The 22,227-nt window shown below is 40.5% G+C and overlaps 3 long non-coding RNA genes across 3 annotated transcripts; 1 reads left to right on the forward strand and 2 right to left on the reverse strand.

The window, feature by feature from the left end:
- The first annotated feature begins 1,648 nt into the window (after positions 1-1,648).
- Positions 1,649-5,813, forward strand: LOC145445510 (uncharacterized). Its single transcript, XR_013917059.1, has 2 exons — positions 1,649-3,313; positions 4,969-5,813. It is a non-coding gene; the product is annotated as an uncharacterized LOC145445510 (long non-coding RNA).
- Positions 5,814-14,749: 8,936 nt separating this feature from the next.
- On the reverse strand, positions 14,750-15,479 carry LOC145445508 (uncharacterized). Its single transcript, XR_013917056.1, has 3 exons — positions 15,365-15,479; positions 15,130-15,206; positions 14,750-14,832 (listed from the first exon to the last, which is right to left on the reverse strand). It is a non-coding gene; the product is annotated as an uncharacterized LOC145445508 (long non-coding RNA).
- A 4,796-nt stretch (positions 15,480-20,275) lies between these two features.
- LOC145444781 (uncharacterized) lies at positions 20,276-22,187 on the reverse strand. The gene is made up of 3 exons (XR_013916788.1): positions 21,787-22,187; positions 21,275-21,405; positions 20,276-20,472 (listed from the first exon to the last, which is right to left on the reverse strand). It is a non-coding gene; the product is annotated as an uncharacterized LOC145444781 (long non-coding RNA).
- Positions 22,188-22,227: the final 40 nt, after the last annotated feature.

Raw genomic sequence — 22,227 nt, forward strand, 5'->3', positions numbered from 1 at the left:
TTGTATGACCCAATGGGTCAAAAAGACCGTTACAAATGTGTTCTGATAGAGTTTCGGTGAGTTACAAAAAAATATTCATTTGGCTGGTTTCAATTCACTCTTTAATTCGGAAAATTTCTACGGTCATTTTCTGCAAGAAAATACGTGAAATCAACAAGACCTAAAGCAAGAGCCAAAGTTCAGGAAGATGGCTTTAATTGTGGTGTACTTGTGTTAAAGGTTTGTGTTGCTGATATGATTTGGCTGTACGACAAAATTGGTGAATTATTAACATTGGTGTAAATTAGGCTGCTGAAGTCTATTGTAAAGGTGGGGCATCGATTCCTGGAGCAGGTATCGAGTTCAACTTCAAGCATTCGACGAATGCTTGTGACGGTTACAGAAAAACATTTGGACAAACTCTGCTTGACGAAACAGGTAAAATAGCCTATAGATGCGTGCTTTCTCTGGCGGCGAGGGTATAATCAGCAAACCACTATATCTATTCTCACAGACGCTGTCGAGTTGTCGAATTATTGCATCAAGTGCTATAATGAGACATCGCCGGGAAATAGCACCGAATGGGTAGGATTGGTGATTGACTCCAGTAATTAATTACCGGTAATAACCTAATTCATATTTTCTAGATCGCGTGTAACAATTGCTGCAGATGGACCCACACGGATTGCTGTCACGGGCTATCTGTACCATACCCGGATCTCTTTTTTCGCGAACATTGCCACGATGTGTGCTAGCTAGTCTATATGCCTAGGCCTTTTCGTTCATTCATTGTTTAATCGTTCGTTCCTCATTATTTTCGTGTTGTTCGTGTTGAGATTTCCATACTTTCTTTCAATCCAAATGCACGTTGATAAACGGGTCGCGTTCGTTAAGCTACATTCACCGCGGTACCAAGCAGGGCTGTGGAGTCGGAGTCTGGGTAATTTTCGTAGCAGATTTATTTGACTTGAAATTTTTCTTGGTACTTCGCATGATTCATTGTCACTAGATTTCTTGCATTCAGTATTTGAGCCCCCTTCTGAAAATTATAAATACATATTATTCACAGAATTGAGTCTAACTATATTCGCAATTAGGAGATAACGTGTCGTCCAACATGCGGCTTTGCTTGTGCACTCGCAGCGAGATCGTCGACAAAACATTTGCGCAAAATGATAGAGGCATGTTCACTTTGTTCAGTGTTCACTGATACCGTCAATTTTGCTATGTCTAAACGTCGAATAATCCTGTCCTTGCCAAATGAGCCCAGTGGTATACAGATGCGACCCCCAATGTATTAGCAACATATTTATTGATATAATTCAGTCATTATCCTGCAAAAAAATTTCGTGCTTCGCGCGACCACGGCCTGATAGCGCACTGCACAGTTGCATGACATATTGTTATTAATTTTAGAGCATATTAATGTAAGCATGGAAAACTGAATGGGATAGAACGGTAACTGCGTGGTCTGTCAATCATTTCCGGTCGGGTGACAGTGACCTCACGAGTTGAGAAAATAGAGAATGTCGACTGCTTGCCCACATTTGGCGCTAGTGAGCACATGAGGCCTTGGCAACGGGACGCCGGGTTACATTTGCTTTAGACCTCATCTATCCAATGGTTGTAACAATATTCCAGCACGTGAAAATAAACTGTATGTCGGCTTTTTTCAATTTTTTTGTAATAATAAATCTAATAGCAATTGTTTGTAATGCCAGGATGTCGGTTTATGGTAGTTTAGGTGTGTATCAACTTAAGCAACGATTGAGCGGTAGGTGTGTATCAACTTAAGCAACGATTGAGCAGAAGGGGAGCTTCGACAAGGGGAAGAAACTCCGATCTTATCGAACGGTCTGAATATATTTTCTTGAGAGATTTTACATTACTCGGATGGCATTCAATTTTATTTTCGGATTGGAAGCCTATGACCGGAATAATGATTTCAGGGAGGACATCATGTCGCGGCCAGTAACGAAACACTCTTCCATCGAGTGGCCAAAAACTGGTTTTAGGGAAATATTTTTATCGTGTCTTGAAATTCTAAGAAAAATCGTTACGTTTTTGTGCATCGAGCTGTATTTTGTTACGGCTGTCGGCGATAGTAGCGACTACAGATCGGTTCTGGACAACGGCTACAATTTGTTCCGATCCAAAAGAGTCCTCGCAGCCAGTTATAGTATCGGTGCTCAGTCCAAAGTTTTCTTCACTGGTGTAGTTGGAGCTACAATGAAAAATAAGGTGTTGAGAATTAGGATTCAGTCTATTCCCAAATATTGGCATCGTTATAGCTGGGATGTCATTTGTTGTAGGTTTCATACTGCATAAGGCTTCTCGTCGACTGCAAATTGGGTAGTATTACAAACGACGAGTGTGACTGTCCAGCTGGAAGCGGCAATGGGTCTTGCAAGCACTTAGCATGTTGAGCCCACATGTTGAGCCACTTTTTACGCTCGGGTGAATTAATTGGTACGGAAAGCTGCACCTCTACAATCCAGATGTTCCATCGACCGATTCTTAAGACCGGTAGGACTATGCTTTATTGCGTATTAAACATTTCCGTTTATATCGAGTAATTTGAATTCTTTCCTTACTTCAGTATCCCCTGAGAAATGCTCGGAGATGATCATTGATCAAATACAATTTTAACTACAAAACCCACGACGATCCAAGACCATTCCGTTTCCGCAACAACCAGAGCTATAATGCCTACGTCAGAAGCCAGACGATAAATTTTTGTGGAGCTACGTCGATGGATCTGGTTATTCGATATAACTATGACAAGGCTGACTTACACGCAGCTGTAAATGATCATGACTACCTGAAGAAACCATTCACCGGATTTTGGGTTGATTCCGCCCTATTGGTATACACGCCATATGAAATTATATTTTTACTTGCGATACGCCAGCAACAAATATCCTTCAATGTTTCCGAAGATGATATAAAGGAAATCGAGAAAAATTCCAGGCATCAAAACCAAGTCAGGTTTTGGAAGCACCAAAGGAAGTGGCGATTAACCTCGTCAAATTTTGGTGCGATATTCCATGCAACGGAAAGAAAAAACATGAAGAGCTTTATGGAAAAGCTGTTAAATCCGACCGGTAAGCGATCATGTCTGCAGAAGTGATGCCATATAAATTTATACTTTAATATCATTTCTTATTATATGCATTTAATTTGGAGAGGTAAACTTTGATTTACATAGAATTTAACAGAATTGCACACCGAACCAGTGTTGTATGGTAAGACAATGGAGAATTCTGCCATTGAAGCATTTGAGAACATCACTCGCCGATCGGTGGAACCGTCCGGACTGTTCATACACAGGGTTGTAACCAAGTCACATGGTTCCGAGTCACGAGTCAATCTTACTTTTGTGGTATTGACTCGAGTCAAGTCGAGTCATTTTCAATTCATCACCAAGTCGAGTCCGAGTCCAAGTCACCGTTTAAAGGGTCAAGTCCGAGTCATAGTGTTATGACTCGAGTCGAGTCCAAGTCACTGCATTGAAGTCATGTTCAACTCATGTTTTCAATCCTGAATTAGCTTCTAGCATATAGAGAATCAACGAATTCACGTCTACATACTATCTGATATAGAACCAACGAATTCACGTCTAGATATCAGCTGATAGAGAATCAACAGATGCATATTTATGTAGAGGTCCAGTTTTTCTATCACATTATTAGGTGGTTGACTAACAAAAGGTCAGCTTTCCTGCTCAGCTCACGAAATAGCCGCCGGAGCGTTACTACTACGAGAGAAAATTTTGGATTAATTACAAATAGAGATTTTCGAATTTTACCGGCTACCTCATGATATTGTTATATTGTGTAAAAATATGATTCAGAGCAAAATTGGCTCAATTCCAACTAGAAAAAGCGAATATATTAAAGTAAAATATTTTGGATATGAAAAAATAGTCGGCTTACTACTAGTATGTAATTATATTATATGAAAGATTTTCTCACTAAAAACACTCCATTTATTTTCAAAAATAAAATTTTCTCCTCTCATATCATTGATCAAACTTTTTAAAATTAAGCCTGATTCAGTGTTCTTTTTATGCAACATGACAATTTTATCAAGTTACCACCCAGTAAAATAAAAGTTATTTTTGAACAGCCCTATTGTACAAACATCACACAACATTAGCCATTCGTTATTACACACGTGCACATACTGCACAATGCACATACCTAACAAAACGTCAAATGGACGGAGGGTATTGTGTGTTTTCACAGACAGCAGATCAAATCTTCGAGTTACACTTCAAAAATACTAAAGTGGAAAGGAGATCCTCATATATGTTATAGCGGCATGGCCTTGGAATAAATCCACATCTACTGAATTCACGTTCCACTGGTGCACTAGATACAGGAATTGACAAGCATTTTTGAATCACACTGAAGAGCATCGGATACTCATTTTTTCTAGTCGCCCAAAAATGCAAAGAATCATCGCCTTCAAATTTACACATGAGCTTATCAGTCTCTACAAGTACTTGGCCATCTGAGTCATTTCATTGGCTCTAATTGAACTTTGCTTCGATTGTTTGTAGATATAATTGAAAAGTCTTGAGTGCTTTGATTGCGGAGGATCTATTACCTCCTCATCACAGGATGATTTTGTACAATGCATTGCTACTATATGTACCATTGTTTTGTTTTTACGGCGGCATATCTGATATCAGACGAGTGCAACGAAAGCAGTGGCGACAAATAGCGATGTCGTCAGAATTCGTCAGATGCGTTGATCTAGCCATTACGATTCGCAAATTTCTTCATTTTCAAGTCATATAAAATAAGCCGAGTCAATGTCTTGGGTCGAGTCATGCGTAATGACTCGAGTACAAGTCGAGTCAATCCAAATATTGACTCGAGTCGAGTCGAGTCATTTTCCCATTTCAAGAAAATGACTCGAGTCAAGTCGAGTCACAAAAAAATCGTGACTCGAGTCATTACAACCCTGTTCATACACAATCAGTTCAATTTCTTGGGAGCAACGCCTGACGGCACCACTGACAACGGGACGGCGTTAGTGGAAGTTAAATGCCCATGGTCGTGCAGAGATTGCAAAATACTGCCGCATAAATTGCCATATCTGGTCCGAGACGACCAAGGCGGCATGATGTTAAAATACGGGTGCAATTATTTTTGCCAAGTTATGGGGCAGATGGCCATCACAGGAATCCACACCTCGTTTTTTTTTTCTCCTCACGACGTGTTTATTGAAAAAATATCTTTCGATGAGACGTTTCGGGAGAATAAATTGTTACCGAACTGTGTAATTTTTACGAAATGTACCGTGTACATATCGCTAAGAGCCTCTAAAGATATATTTCATGCTTATTGTTCTTGTTCGAGTTAATTTTGCATTGAAAATAATTACTAATGTATATATGTGTATTTTTTATTTTGTATATAGCCTACTGGACAATAAAATGCTGTAACAAATACAATTGTTGTGATGAAAACATTCACCCAAATATATTCCTTAACACTAAATCGGGATCGAGCGAATGGAAGAAGCGGTATTTCGATACATTTATAATTTAATAGTACAAATAAATAAAACATATAGATAATAAAAGAATAGTGAAATAATAATATCGTTTTGTGTATAAGCAATAAGCATATAGGCCTATTGAGTGCGAAACAAAGATAAGTTAAATAATGGTTAAAACGTGTTACGACGATTCGTCGACTATAGCTGGAAACTGGTTAATTAGACTGAAACAAATGAAAATAATCCGTCCAGATAAAATTCGTTTTGAATATCCCATTTCATTTTGTAGGATCTTAAAACGTTTCGCGTGACCACTCACTCTCTCCACATGAATTCTCTTCGAAGCAATGCAGCGATCGCTGAAAATCTCGTTTTGATCAAAGCGGTCACGTCCGCGAAGAAAAGTTGGCACCAAAATTTTTACGTCAGCTTGCGCAAATAAGTCTTGTACTGTTATTCCTCTGTCCACCAATATAGAGTCACCTACTTCAAATTTAGAGGTTAGGTCGCTTCTTTCTACAATTTGACGATCTGATGTATTGCCACCGTGTATGCATTGCTTATGTAGGTGACGAGCCCTCTGGTGGATATACCGATCATGCACTTGGCCGTCGCACTTGGCCGTCTTCGCACTTGGCCGTCTTTTTGTTTTTATAAGTCAAAAAGATGCGGATTGCCTTCCAGCATTTTTTGGTCTTTCTATTCCGAATTCCGTCGCATCCAATATTGCTCGGACATGAGGGAATTTCATTTTAATGTCTTTCGGACAATGTTCATCAACAATTTTCCTACTTGGCCATACATCAATTTCCCTAAGCTGAAAATACATAAAATTGATCCACGTCGAAATCACGTTTGACATAGTACTTCGCCCAACTCCAAAGAAAATCGCAAATTCAAATTCATCTTTGGCCTGGCGAAATTTCATTAGAGTTGCTAATAATTCGTTTTGTGGTCCAAGTCGAGATTTGAATTTGAGGAAATGGCACGACGGCCCTAAAATATTAAATAATAGCATGAAATTATCATAATTATAAAACCCCGAGTAATATTTCATTAAATTGCCCTCTGCAAATATGCGGCTCATATCGGTAGCCCCATTTGAAATTTGGATCGGAATTTGAGCATTGGATGACATAGTCGGATGCGTTTCTGTCATGGAATCACTAGGGTCATGAATCGTCATCGGACCGTCATCAAAATCTGCCGATTTTACTTCAACTGTGCATTGAGCTTCCGGCGCGGCATCATCCTTAACAAGAATTGAGGTTGTAATCGGAGACGAGTCGAACGCCCAGCCCATTTCTCCACAGTTCCTGGTATGTCTACCATGTTGTTTGCTTCGGTAAGGGAAGACTGGGGCAGTGGTTTTTCGAAGTGGTTTTCGGAGACCTGTTTATAAAACAATCTTAGAAAACAGTAGGATGTGTGTAAACGAGACAATAAATTTACAGTTTGGTACGTAATACTTCGATTGGAAATGACTTTCACAGACCCGTGAGTTTTCACTCGGGGTCTAGAGTGCCCCTTCACGTTTTATGGCGATTTGCCACTTCTTACGGAGTTCATGGTCCTTCGGGAACTTGTGGCCACCTTTTCGGTTTTTACACATTGGAACACAGCAGTAAAAAAACCATCTCTGCGAGATTTCACCGGCACTATACCAATTTAAGAGCGAAATTACTCGTAGTAAATAATGTAATGAAGTGATTCGGTGTCCCGTTGCCAAGGCCTCATGGGCTCACTAGCGCCAAATGTGGGCAATCAGTCGACATTCACTATTCGCGTCAGTCACAAAACCTTAGCACAGAGAAAGTGTCCGTTTTCTGTTAGTGATCTTTTAGGGCATTTGACCTTGTAGTAGGTGTTTTGCAGATATGTATTAGTGATTAATTACAATATCGGATATTGGAAATCCCTGCAAACAGTTGTGCCTTCCCTGGTTGTTATACTAGTCGGAAAAATAGTAATTCAGTACTGTCATGGGATCTGTCTTATTATTATTAATATTTTAATGTATACTCTTTCATACAGTATATCTATTGAAATTATGGCCTCGAAAGTCAGTGATGTCGTTGAGGAATGGTACGATATTTCTCCGGAAATTTTCCATGAACTTCTCTTCAACGACTTTGATCGAAGCAAGGACACCATATCTGTTCCAAATATTACACAGCAACCAGTTGATCTTGCACCGTTGCTGCGCTCCATTTGACCATATATATCTATGTGTTTTGCAGATCTTTATCGGTGAATATTTACAACAATTGAATATCGGAAATGCCTACAAACCGTTGTGCCGTCCCTGGTTGTAATACTAGTCGGAAGAATAGTAATTCAGCACTCTTTGTGCGGACGAAAGATGCGCGAGGCGTCGTGGTGAGCGGACGCGTTTTCAGCGCTCCCGTAATGTAGCTATGATAATTATCGAAAATCCAGGATTCTAGAAGACAAGAAGTCGATTTATCCAGTTAGATAGACAGAATTTTCACCAACGATACAGCAAGAAATCGGTTGAAGACGCTAAAAGTTTGATGACCTGGATATTTCATTTGGAAATAGGATACCGTTAACCGGGGTAACTTTGGACAATTTTTTAGAACTTTGCTTGATAACTTTTTTATACCAGTCTCCAGGGGGAATATTTTTTTGTAATTTTAGGGTCATGAATTGATGATTCGAATTAGCTTTACTCAAAGGCAGTGGCTATTCGTCCGGAACCGGATGAATAGCCCGCAGCCATAGCCCAGGCTATTCGTCCGGAAATGTGTGACGTAACTAAGCACCGCCAGCATCTGATGTGTGACGTCATCATGCGCCGCCAGCATACTGACGTTGCTGAGTTGACGGACTTCGGCTCGGCTGCGTTTGCGTGTTTAGTTTATCGCTGTGTATTACCGGAACATAATACCGTCGCTGGTTACCTATCTATACTAATATCCAAACAAGGGAACTCTAGCGTAATGGTGACTTCCGCCACCTATAACGCTAGCGGCTTGGGTTCAATTACCAGAGGATTATCTGGGCTACTTTAGCGTAGTGGTACTCGGTCCTAAGTCGTAGATAAGCGCAGAGAGAGACTAGTTGAAGGACCGGAACTATAGATTGTGCAATCCTACAATATCTATACCGGAACAAAGAATCGAATGAAAACGAGAAAGTAAGGGCTGTCTGAAAATGAAAGACGCGACAAGATCACGATCGAACCTACACGAAGCTCAGGTGGAAACCGGATTGAGATACTATGGTCTCCCGACATCCTAATGTCTGTTCTGCTCATTACATCACATTATGTCCTGTACATCGCATTTTACGTGTGTGCATTTGAAACTATGACCCGACGATAATCACTACGAAATTGAATTACAAGCGCCTTGATCAAATATAACGTGCATTCTATACTTCATAAAATTGACAGATTGGATTGGCGATTGGAGGATCCACGTTGGTAGACTACGAGTAGTAAGAAGACTCAGGCAGTTATCGCAGTTGCTCTCTATTAGGGCTGGGCACAATGATTCGAGTACTCGAATTTGAACCGAGTATTAATTTTAATGATTCGAGTCGAGTAGTAAAAGAGGATTTTTTCGAGTACTGAAATTATACGCTCCTCGCAACTGAAAGGTAATTTACTAGCGAGAATTATAGTTTTGGTACTATTTTTCACTGAGGGAGGCTTGAAACCTGGATTGGCCGTGTCGCAGCATACGAGACGTAGTACAAAGCTACGAACGTTACTGGAAACAACGCATTTTCGAAGTCATGATCATCCCACAACATTGCCAAGAAGTACAATGACATCGGTATGGTCGAAAAAATACAAATGTGTCTTTAATGTGACGGATAACATGCATTATATTGGTTGTAGTGGCATAAAAGGTACATATTAGAATGTTGACACAGTACATTCTGTTGTGACGTCATAATGAGTGATACTCGAATCACTCAGGTACTCGATTTTGCCCAGCCCTACTCTCTATCACAATACCATCAAATTACTCCTGCATGAACTGAACACTGATTATTTCGCATTCGTTGCTACGATGATCTCCCGATCCTTTCGCTACAGCGCGACTGTAGACTTTTGTCCTTGCTTGCTGTAGTTTTTGCATACTTTTTGTTGATCCTGATGTGTAATTGTACTGCAACGTGTCTGTAATACCATCGAGACGCCTTCATCAGTCAATGAAAAGGAATTGGTCGTTGTACATGAGGTACAGAATACAGCCATCCACAACGCGATATATCCCGGGTTACGATATATATATCTTCATCTTCCAGCAGACGTGCTGGAAAGATAGAGATGAAAACAGGGCGAGTTGAACCAGTGTCCAAATACCAGGTCTAATATCAGTTCAGTTCGGTTTATTAGCATTTTTCATCAGTTCAATGCACCACAAAAATTGCTTTTGGGAGAAGACGGCGATTATTTATTGTTAAGTCTGCTAAGCAGAGGTAGCATAGCAGAGATGCGGTACTTTGCTTATATTTTTCTTCGGATGGTACCATCGCATAGCAGTGGACAATGTTGGACTGGAAATCATTGCACTGCACAATGAACCGCGTGCTCACTGCTCAGCTCATGCTCAGTGCTCACTGCTCACGCATCGTGTACTGTGTCTTTGAGATTCACTGTGTGCTGCCACACAAACAATGTATTCGATATATTCAAGAGCATGGCGCTATTGTGTACCGATAACCTAAACACATAAACAGCCGAAGTCCGTCAATACTCAATAATGCCAGTATGCAGTATGTTGGTTTTTAACAGTTACGTCACAGCAAAACATTTATTTCCGATAGTTACGTCACACGGTTCCGGACGAATAGCCTGGACTATGGCTGCGGGCTATTCGTCCGGTTCCGGACGAATAGCCACTGCCTTACTCAAAACTTCATTTTCACAAATAAGTACCTTTTTTGTTTTTCCTCTGTCCAAAGTTACCCCTGCATGTGGGGTAACTTTGGACAGGGTTAGAGTTTCACTTTATTTCCTCGTGCCTAAATTACTGTGCCTTTGTGTAGCTCCTGCTTAGTGTTGTCTTGGCTGCTGAGTATCACACGTGAGATTGACTGATTGCTTACGTGTTGATTTGAGTTTAGGCAGACGGACGTGAATAATTCTTCGGCACATCACATGCCATGGTGGAGAGAGAGGTCGACTTTTCTTGTTGCGTTGCTGTTGTGCCAATTCATGTTCTAATCTTTATATTAAACTTCACACCATTATCCCACCAATTGAGGCTTTCTTGGGAGAGTTCAGGTTTCAAAAACTCATCATTTATTACAGAAAGTTGCGAAGAAAAGTGTCTGAATATGGAACGAAATATTCTAGGCCTATCCTGCAGGTGGATCCCTCATAAATTATCCCAAAAGTCTTCAAGGTGATCGGAAAAGGTTAATGCACCCTGTTGACGCAGCAAATTACCCCGAATTACATCTGTGGGTACACCCAGCGTTTTTACAACTTGTTGTAAGTCGATGTTTGCTACATCTTTAATAGCTGGCCAGCAAAATTCATAAGTTTTACCCCGCCTTTCCAGAAAGGAAACAATCAGATCACCATCTTCTGGCTCGCCATCCAAAACCGCAATTACTTCTCCAATGAAATACTTGGTCTTTTTCCTTGCAGAAAAAGAGGTCAAAACCCACGCCCCTCTTCTAATCCGTTCTTTGTCTTCTCTAGCAGATCTCTAGTCATCATCACCAGTCATGATCATATCTTCTTGTTCGCTATGATCATTAAATTCAATCACCAAGGCACTGTCCGCTTCCTGGGGCGATAATCTCGTTGTCATTCTCAATCCGCTCGGTCCTGGCTGATCATCGGAGTCTAAAATTTCTGGAGTAACACCCATTCCAGGAGTAACACTGATTCTTGATTTCCGCTTCTTCTTGGTACTGTCCTGATTGAACCTTGCAGCTGATAGAATGTCGATCACAGTGCTAGAAACCAGTTGTGATGTCTCATAAAGGTCACCCTGATCTCCTGTGGGATCTGGAATCCTTTTTATTACTTCCTTAGGATGAAATGGGAAAATTCCTGTCTTTTTGAAGCTACTTTGCAATGTGGCTTTTGAAGAGGCATTCATTGGATTGACCAATTTTTTTAAAAGTACAGGGAAGCAATCTTTAGGCAGTATGGTGAATTTACGTCCGGATCCAGATTTCCACTCCAATATAATTTTTCGCCAATTTTGCTTCGGAGATCTGAAGTATGACACATCAAGTGGCTGGCAAAGGTGTATACTATTGGGGGGTAGACAAACAAATGCAATGTTATAATCTTCGCATTGTTTTATCACCTCAGCAGAAATATGGCTAGACAAGTTGTCACCAATGAGAACTTTTTTCCCAGGTAATTTTCTGCAATACGGCAATACTAAACTCATGAACCAATCATCAAAACAACAGCCATCAAACCACCCTCTTCTTGATCTGTTGTAACGTGTCCCTTTCGGCCCATCTTGCATCCATGTTGTCCATAAATGTTCAGACTTGTATACAACATATGGTGGCAAGATTACCCCACTGGCGGTCCCAGCTAACATCAAACTTGTTGCAGATTTTGAGTGGTTGATCACTCTTTCAGGATTCCAACACTGAGCGGATACAATTATACATACAAGTAGGACGCGAATTGGCTAGCCGCAATAATATATGAATATATGAATTAGCCTGTGCTGAAGTGGAGGCTAGGGAAATACGTGATGAAAGGCTTGACATTCTTGAAACTCCATCTCATACAAAGCCCAAAGAACATGATGTACATAATGTCGTTGAAACCAGACACAGACTCAGGGACGAGCCAGATTCATTGTTGCCAAGGGAGGAAGGTACAGTAAAGATAGGCAACAGAATGTTGTATGCAAATACTGCTGAGACACTGAAATATCGCAGAGTTTAGTTGTAGGTGATATCAACATCAACCTACTAGATCAGAGGTCTCAACTCAAATGTGCTTGCGGGCCAAAAAAATGTGCTTTGTGGGCTAGTTTTCCAGTTTTGACGACGCCGCGGGCCGTAGCATTTATAGGGGTATTCTATGTCTTTCCACGCAGGCCGTATTTGGCGGGAATTAATTTTCCTATTGAAAGTGAGCCGATCCAGCAGACTGACAGTAAACACACATCGTTAAAATGTGATTTACGTTTGTATCAATTAGGCCTGGCAAGAAAAGAATCATCACATTTAAAACTATTTGAATAGAATTGTTGTTGTACTTGATATATATTAACTACAACCATATGGGCGGACAAATGTTTGATGCCATCATAAAAGCTATCTGGTTATAATTTTCAGCTACGCTATAAATATTTTGAATCCAACAGATTGATAATAGAGACTGATCTGATATCAACACATTTTTAAGTTGAGCATTGTATTTCCAATCCAGGATTCGGGTATACTTCTGATAAGTAGGCTATTAATCTCATGTCCAAATATCTTCAAATATAGGAGCAGAAAAAGATATAAATATTATATAAATATATTAATGAATGTGTCCATATAATATAAATATATTAATGAATGTGTCCTAGTGATTGAAATGTGGGAACGCCGAACGGCCAATTGCTGTCACATCGTTGAAGCGTACCACTACGGTACTCGGTACCTTCAAGTGGCCTTAGTTACATCTTTGGTCGCTAAAATATGTTATTAACAGATTGCTAATGGTTGCCATACCTATACTTGCGTAGTTAGCTAAATACCAAGCTGCGACCTTCTGATTTATTACTATTCCCCTGATTCGTTTGTTGTGTCCATGGTTCTAACAAATTTACGACATTCCGAGTCACTGCAAGTCCACTCGAGTCATTTTCATTTTGCCATCGAGTTAGACTCGGGCTAACTCGATGGCAAAATGAAACTCACAAATTTCAGTCTACACTGTAAAAAATAAAAACCTCGATTTACCGCGAAATGTTTGGAAGCACGGTAGCCAGACATTTCGTGGTAATTTAACATTACCGTTAGTCAATGTAAATTTAACTTAGGCTGCGTTCATCGTTTGGTTTCGCCACGAGTGATTGTGAAAACCCGTTACGAAAACCAGCAATGTGAACGCAAACGAACTTCGCAACGTGACGGTGAACGCATTGGTTTCGACATCGACGTCACAATTGACGGCTAAATGAACGCACTGGTTTTGAGGAGAAAATTTTGACGCCGTTTGGTGTGACGCTTCCCCGTTCATATCAAAGTATTGGAAGGATGAACTCTATGAATGCAGGAAAGTGCCAATATGGTATAGCGCAGTTGTGCGAACCTGATGACTGCTCTGCTCACGTCTGTTTGTTGATCAACAGGCCAGTATGGATGTTAGCGTAAGGAACCTCTTCTTGATTGCTTCGAAGCAATGAATCATAACGTAATGTACTAGCAGTATTTATGATTGATCAAAGCTTATAGCAACCCCTGTAGACGCTCTGAAGAATATTTCAACAAGGTAGATATACAAGCCTGATATGTTGTTGTTTCATTAGGCTATAAGCTAAAGTCTATTTTTAAAAGTTATGTTCTGCAAGACGAGTAGTGGAGCAGACATTTGGTCGGCTGCAGCACCGTTGGCGATGTTTGTTAAAGAGGTGTGGGGCTTTGCCCGAGAATGCGCTATTGCAGATAGCATCATGCATCAGATTGCACAACTTTTGTGAAGAGAACATGGACTAAGCAGAGTTGCCACCTACAGAAGTACAGATGTAGTGGATGACGAAATCGAAGCTACCAGCACTGAATGTGATCTGGAGTCTGGTATTTGAGTACGCGACATGTTTAAATATGCTTTGTGTTGATTTGACACGACAGTCATTCAGCTTTCTGCTAAGAGCAGTTTATCCTAATAAATAAACGATGAAACGTTTTTTTGTCACTGGCTAGATAGGACTCTACCATATCAGACATAAGCAAGAGCGGAGAATGCAATGGGGCTAGTCAAGTAGCTTTAATTATAAGCAGATGACACTGGTTCTGGTAGTCAACTAACCCGAGGTCTTCAGTCGGCTACACTTATTAGCATTAGCTCATTGACTTGGAGAAAGTGATTCACTATACAGTTAATGTAGGTGAGGCCAGTAACGTTACATGCTAATTTAAGCCTAAATGAACGCTGCATTTAGCATGCTCGATTTTCTGTTGCTTGTCACATAAACTCCAAGGACGCTGTTGATGAAATTTGTCAGTGCCAGAAAAGCAGAGCTGCTCGCGTACCCCTGAAAACTCGGACGCAACCCGATTTGAGAGCCAATGCAATATAGACTTCGGAGATGAAATATTTATTCACTTTCGACCAGTACATGTACGGCTGGAACTGGAGCCTCTTCTTCATTTTCTTGTATGCTGCTGCAACAAATAATTATAGATTTATTAGTTCCACAGCAAACAATATATTCATCTTTCTGGGACCTGGCATTGCAATTACGGGAAATATTGGCAACACTTTGTGACTGCTAGCATTGAGGTGAAACTTCCTAAGACTTTGATTGCTTGTCACTATCTTATACATACAAATAGTTTAACAGTGCATAGGGTACCCCCTAAAAATTTTCAAAGTTTGTTACATAATCAACATCATGGGAATAGGAAGTATCATGATTAACAGGTGGCAACTCATGAGAAGCCTTTTGATGAATGACTCACCTGAAACAGCATCCACTGTTTAAACCGCTTGTCTTGTCTGTCTTCAGCTTTCTCGATTACAGACTGTATTGATTCACCTGCACAAAAAGACACTGTTCACAAGACTGATGGCAAGATAGTTAGCTGATTACATAATTAAAACACAAGCTTCATATACATCCAGGACTGCATATAACTATGCCGCTGCCTATAGATAAGCGTGACACTATGTATTAAGCTGAGGGTCTATATTTACTTGAAGCATCGATATTTCTCTTCCTTCTTATCTTCACTTCACTGCTGCCCGAACTAGTACTCGCATAAGAATCTGAAACAACATATTAAGTTTGAAATGAAATTAATGTAAAATAATTTGACTGGTTGCTGGTTTGTCTCTACCGTATCTCAACCTCAAGCCTTCTACAAGGAAAATAACATATATTGTATGTGTTATATACACTTTACCACATCTTTGTCACACTTGTAAAAATGAGAGCGGTGTTGTATTTAGAGCAAACTCAGTGCACTTCCGCCACCCCAATAATATCTGATCCATCTATATTAAACTGCATCACTCGAAAAAACCTTACCAACGAGATTATTCGAGTCAGTGGGTCTTTCCCAATGGTTTCATCTAAATCTTCATACACATCAGTAATACTGGCAATGGAATAAAGGTCCCCTGATTCACCTCTGCTGGTAACTTTGTCTTTATGCTTACTGAATTCCCGCTTAAGGGCCCGTAACTTTTTTAAGCAGCAATCTGGAGATCTCTCCATTCCCATTTTGTTTAAACTATTCGAAATTATGGTGAATATTTCTTTAGTCGGTTTTCGGACGAGGGTCATGGCCTGAATTCTCTCCGTCTTCCGCTCCTGCACCAGTTCAACAATTTCCTGCAGTCTCCACAATGTACCACGGCTACGCATTACATTACCCTCCATCTATTCTGTAAAGATGCTGGATAGACAACGCACGCTCAAACCAGGTTGGAGAGCAGGTTTGACGAATTTCGCGCCAACACCAAAACACCGTCCACCGCAGATGTAACGTCGCGTTAATTAGCGCGATAACGAGCCCGCAAAACGGCAAGTCTTCGTAACCACGCTCAAGTATGAACGCTCATGTTTTGAGGCCAAGATATCAAAATCACTCGAGTGTGAACGCCAAAATTTGGTTCTGGTTCGAGAACTTCATGCTATGTGAACGGGTTGGTTTTGACGACTGGTTTCACTATATGTATCAAAACAAACGATGAACGCAGCCTTACACTCTTCCGGTAATCTCACGTTACACGCCAGACTGTAATGTTACAGTCACCCCCGGTATATTCAATCTACATTTTATCCTGTGTATTTGCCTCTCAGACTGTAATTTTACCGCCTACCCACATACTAGGGTTGTTCAGAATTGACCGACTTTCAAAAAGTCTAGGTTTTCAGTCCGTTTCCCATGCCTTATACCTTAAAAACAAATTCTGGCAACTTTTTTTTGTAATTCATCCCCTGCATCCGTGTGCACATTGCCGTTTTCTCATGCACCTAAAAATTCCTTCGGAATTAGGGGATTCCCCCGTTGTCAGTGACTCGACAGGAATGGCGTGTGTTCTCATTGACGTGACGCGTATGTTCTAGCGCTGATGAAGCGCTGAGCACGGCTGTGAAACGGGGATCATTGATTAGTCAGGTGCCTTGCTGCTTTGTTGTTGATGGACTGTGTTTACGATTGAGGTGCAGGACTTATCAGGCGGCGTTTTGACTCATGCTATTAGCGAGTTTAGCGCGTGATTAGTGAACATAGTAGTATAGCAGTATACAACTATTTGATATAATAGACCTGATACTCTTTTCCTTTCAACTGGGATAGAAACAAAGCTTGCAAATGTCTATTCCAGTGACTGGGGAAAACCGCTAGTCGGTTGCTCTAAATTTTTTGTTATATCCCAAGATATCACTATACTGGTATGAGTTTTTCCAATTTAGGAATAACTATCTTCGATAATCTATAACTGGATCCAACCTGGCTACTCCTGTGCAAGTTATGCAGTATGTTATGCAGTACCTAGAACTCTAAAAGAACTGAAATGTTTTCCACTATTCTTTGATGCTTGACTGAGTTTATGTATATCTGTTTTTCTAGGATTAGCTGTAGTGCGAAATGTCTGAAAAAAAAAGAAAATCGTCATTTAGTGAAGCAGTACCGAAGAAAACTAGAAGAACACGATCGCAGACACAGCATTTCTTAGTTGGGCCATCTGAGGAAGCCATTACGGGATCGAAGTTGCCCACTCTGAGGCAAGTTATGCAATATGTGCTACACCTGAGAGAGCATTCATTTTTAAAAAATGAACCAGTCAAGTCACACATCCAGATCGCAGTAGATGAAGTGATCGGTTTTTGGTTACTTGCTGGCATAAAGACTATCACAAAAGTCAATGCCACTAAAAGATTGGAAACAGTATAGAAACAATGGCTGTCACTAAAGAAAACTGCAGGCCGGCAATATGTATCAAAAAACAAAGCGACTTTGAAGCCAAACTGAGTAAGCTATGGGATATAGGAGCCCCTGACGCGATAGCGACAATTGAAGCAAGTAGACTTCTTTCTGACGATGAAAAACGTGAAGACATAGCATTTTATCGGGATCAAAGGGGTCCGAGATTAGCAACGATCGGTGACAAAGATAAAGTGTTGCAAGCGAAAATCTTGCAACAAAAGAGACGGACCATGAGTGCAAGAGAGTCTGCACCAGCATCAAGTAGCGAAGGTGAATTTACAGAGAGCTCATCTATATCTTCACAGGTAGCTGACACTTCTCACAGCACTGATTTTGAATTTGCACGGTCGACATCTGGTCATTCCGCTAAATTTGTGACTCTAAAAGCTCCTGTAAACCTATTCAGCGACGAAGACCTATGCCAGGTTTTTGATCGCTTGAAAGTCAGTGATAATGCCGCTACCATGATAACTGCAGCACTGATTAAAGCTTGCGATGGCAACCCTAATGACTTCCATCTTTCAAGATCTGGGACCTATCGACGACGCATTGCAAATCGTTTGAAAATTTCCGAATCTATCTTTGAAAAAATATCCTCCAATCCACCAGAGCACATTGCATTGCACTGGGATGGAAAGCTCACTAAGAGTCGTCTAGGATATCAATTTGAGGCCTTGGCAGTGCTCGCATCGTCTGCGTATTCCGGCGCATTTAAGAAAGGGAAACAAACTTCTTGGCATTCAAACTCTGGAATGTGCTACAGGAAAAGCACAGGCTGATGCATCATTTCAACTGCTGGAACTTTGGAATTTAACAAAATCTGTTAGAGCTCTTGTGTTTGACACAACATCCTCGAACACTGGTAAAAACAAAGGTGCGGTTCCGTTACTTGAAGAATTGATTAACAGGAAAGTTTTCTACAATGCCTGTCGCCATCATATTTATGAACTGTTGATTCGAGAGGTTTGGAAGTGTTTGTTTGGATCGACAACCACAGGCCCTGAAAACACGGATTTAAATACCTTCAAGAAGAAGTGGAAACATATTGATAAATCAAGAAGCTATAAAACGCTGAAGTTTATTGAAGGCAGCTGGTTGGCGATGAAAGCTGATGAAGCAAAGCAAGAAATAATTCCACTGATGAAACCCAATGATGGAAAGCAGAAAGAAGTCTTGATAAGAGATGACTACAGAGAATGTGCATCAGGCACCTTGGCGATTTTGGATGACAAATATGTTGATCATCGTTTTCGCAAGCCTGGTGCTACTCATAGCGCTAGATGGATGAGTCAAGTCCTGTACTGTCAAAAAATGTTCATGTGGAGTGAGCAAATGGACTATTCTGAAGAGTTCGTTAAAAAGTTGGAACGAATCAATACATTCATTGCTTTGTTTTATGTTCCAGCTTGGTTGAAAACTGGTATTGCATGTGACGCACCTTGGAATGATCTCAAATTCCTTCATGACATGAAAAACTTTTCATTATGCGATCTCACTGTTGCTGATGTGGCATACAAGAAATTGCGAAAACATCATTGGTATCTAACTGAGGAAATGGTGGTATTTACCATGTTCTCGGCTAATCCAAAGATTCCTGACAAACTGAAGGAAGCGATGGCTGCTAAATTGCTGAAAATGCCAATCCCTGAAAAATTTCGCAGAGGTATGCCTCTCAGTCTGATCTCTGACTCTGTCTCTGAGTCAATGAGTATGGTCGATTTGATTGGGCCAGAATCGTGGTTTCTATTTGATGCTATACATGTGGAACATGATTGGTTGAGCCTTCCAGTTTCGGAATGGCATGCTGATCCGGATTTCGTGACTGCTCAAGAATTTGTGAATACTGTTGAAGTAGTTAATGATGCAGCAGAGCGTATGGTAAAATTGAATACCGACTATGCTGCGTTCATAACGGATGACAAAAAACAGCGAGCAAGCCTCCTACAAGCAGTGGAAGATCACCGGAACAGATATGCAGATTTCTCGAAAGCAACCATTTCATCCACCTGATTTATATAATATTTTGCCAAGTTGATCTCTTTCTTTGCGTTATTTTTTCGTTTCCTGTGATGTTTATTATGTGGCTGTGAGTGGATGTTACATTTACAGTTGTATTCTTGCACATGGGGATCCAGGAAATTGATGAACAGTGCCTGGTAGGTTTGAGGGGTGAAGGATGTGTTATCCAACAAAATGACTCAGTTTTAGGTAGTTTTGAGCAGTTCTAAGGCAGTGTGGGACATGGAAATGATATCCTGAACTAGGAATGCCTTATATAGTGGGGTTTTGTAGCACTCCAAACCGCAACAGCTGCATAAATCCATGTTATATGTCACTTTAACTAGGCTAGGTAAAATCGCGACACTCAGATTTTAGGGGAATTCCCTATTTTCAGCTGGTATTCTTCCAGCTCAATGTGCACACGGATGCAGGGCATGAATTACAAAAAAAGTTGCCAGAATTTGTTTTCAAGGTATAAGGCATGGGAAACGGACTGAAAACCTAGACTTTTTCAAAAGTCGGTCAATTCTGAACAACCCTAACATACACATGCTGCCTGTGTATATCAGGATTACATACCAGCTTGTAAATTCACGTACATCCCATACCTATCGCAAAGCAACTCGATGCTAAAATATCGCAAAAGCTGCTTCACACGCCCAAAAAGACATTGGAACAAACTGTATATTCATTCATGATTCACGATGAGAAGATTATCGATGGAAAAGTATTGCTGCTGGAGGTCTAATTCTTCTTTAGGAGATATGCAGTAACACGAGTGGTCTCTCCCACCATCGGCCAAACTTCCAATTAAGTTTCTTTTTCCCGTCCTCATTCCTTTTGTCTAGCTGGTATCTTGCAGTTCCACTAAAAAGAATTCATGCGTAAGTCGCTATATTAAGCAAAGTTCCTAACCTAGATATGACATTATAAAGACTACTAAGACAACTAGGATAACAAAAATATAACAAATTTTGAAGTACCGGTACTGGTACATTGTGTGGTGACGGCTCCGCCTTTTACATGATATAGCAGAGATTCATGACTTACTTAATCAAATGCAGCGGGCAAGTTATGAATGATAATGCATCTTTGTGTGGGCCAATTATTATTATTCATGCACTTTATTGCATACTGTTATTTCTTGACCAGGATTGTCCATCGTAGGCCTATCGGTAGTGGAAATATATTGAAATCGCCCAAATGTACCATACAAAAATTCTTTCGTGAGGAGCACACGATTCTGATTCCTGCTCAGATTTAGAAGGGCGCTACTATATTAGAATCGAAAAATTAATTTATTTTGAATTGCGTGGAGCGCGAAGAAAATTTCAAGAATAATTATCTCTAAAAATTTGGGAGTGAATTACTAATTTCAATTTGCATGTCGCCGGATGCTAACACATACTAATTGAATTGGGTGTTGACGGTCGCACAAATTCCCATCTACGGCGTCGTTCTGTACTGCCATGCTCAATTTGATCAGTTTTGGAATTGAATTGAATTAAATTGTGTTGATATTGGGTAGCTTAATTGAGGGCAAAACCGAGCAACCTATATTGCATCTAAGTCTGTCTTACGCAGTGCAGTTTGTCAGCTATTAGCAACAGCTACCCAGCGCAACGAGCTTTAGGCTACTGCCAGAGCTATGAAGTAATGAATGACTTACACGTGGAAATTCCTCTAAATCTTGGAAGAATATCAAAAATTTGCTTAAATGTAGTTGAGCGCGACTGCTGGAGTTTGAATTTGGCGAGCTTTCTTGAATACGAAATAAGTTTCTTCTTCAACAATTGTCTTCTGAAAATGGCTGCGAAAAACATGTTTAGTCAGAATTCATATAGACTTAGTCAATTTCTCGCGTTCCTCAGGTTGAGAACCACTGATCTTATGTAGTGAAGCAAAATGTCCCTCATTTGAGGTGGCATGTGTGCCAAACAAATCCTGCAGTGGATGGAAACATCTCTATGCTATGGCCCAATAATGACATGAACATACCAACAGTTTCAACTACTCAGCGGCAGAGTATGTTGTGTCACAGGCCAGTATATAGGTCGACTAACATCCAAAATAGAACAGAGTATGCGGCGAATGAAATATTTCAATCATGAAATCAAAGTCATCCCGGTGGTGTGCACAGTCGTAGATATTCACGGTAACGAATGCTATGTAGTACAGTACCTTTTACGATGCGTATCCCAATCAGCATTCCTAGAAATCTTCAACGATCGTGTCCACTTTCTTCAAGCACAGCAAGCTTCGCTCCAGGGCTCCACCCTTTGCTCAAATCTCTATAATGGCCAGACGACGATACGACACTCCAACGATTTCGAAATAAGGTGTACCGTATTCATCCGCTGACATGCCACCAATAATATTTACTGGCCTCTGCCTTATAATGTTTGATTGAGGTCGGTTTTTTCATACAGAAACATTTATCATTACATCTAGTCCCTTTATTTTCCATCTAATTGGACTAAATTGATATTTATTCCATGTGTTGTCACTACTTACCGTACCTACTTGACCAGACGCTGCTTGTGATGTCACAGTTGTACGTTGGTTGTTTACTACGAATCTCAGAAAAAGCAGTAACGCGTAACGGTAACCTAATGTAACCTA

The sequence above is a fragment of the Botryllus schlosseri genome, chromosome 8 (genome assembly GCF_051294905.1).
Source record: "Botryllus schlosseri isolate E-star chromosome 8, Bs_hap1, whole genome shotgun sequence".
In the NCBI taxonomy this organism is placed as follows: Eukaryota; Metazoa; Chordata; class Ascidiacea; order Stolidobranchia; family Styelidae; genus Botryllus; species Botryllus schlosseri.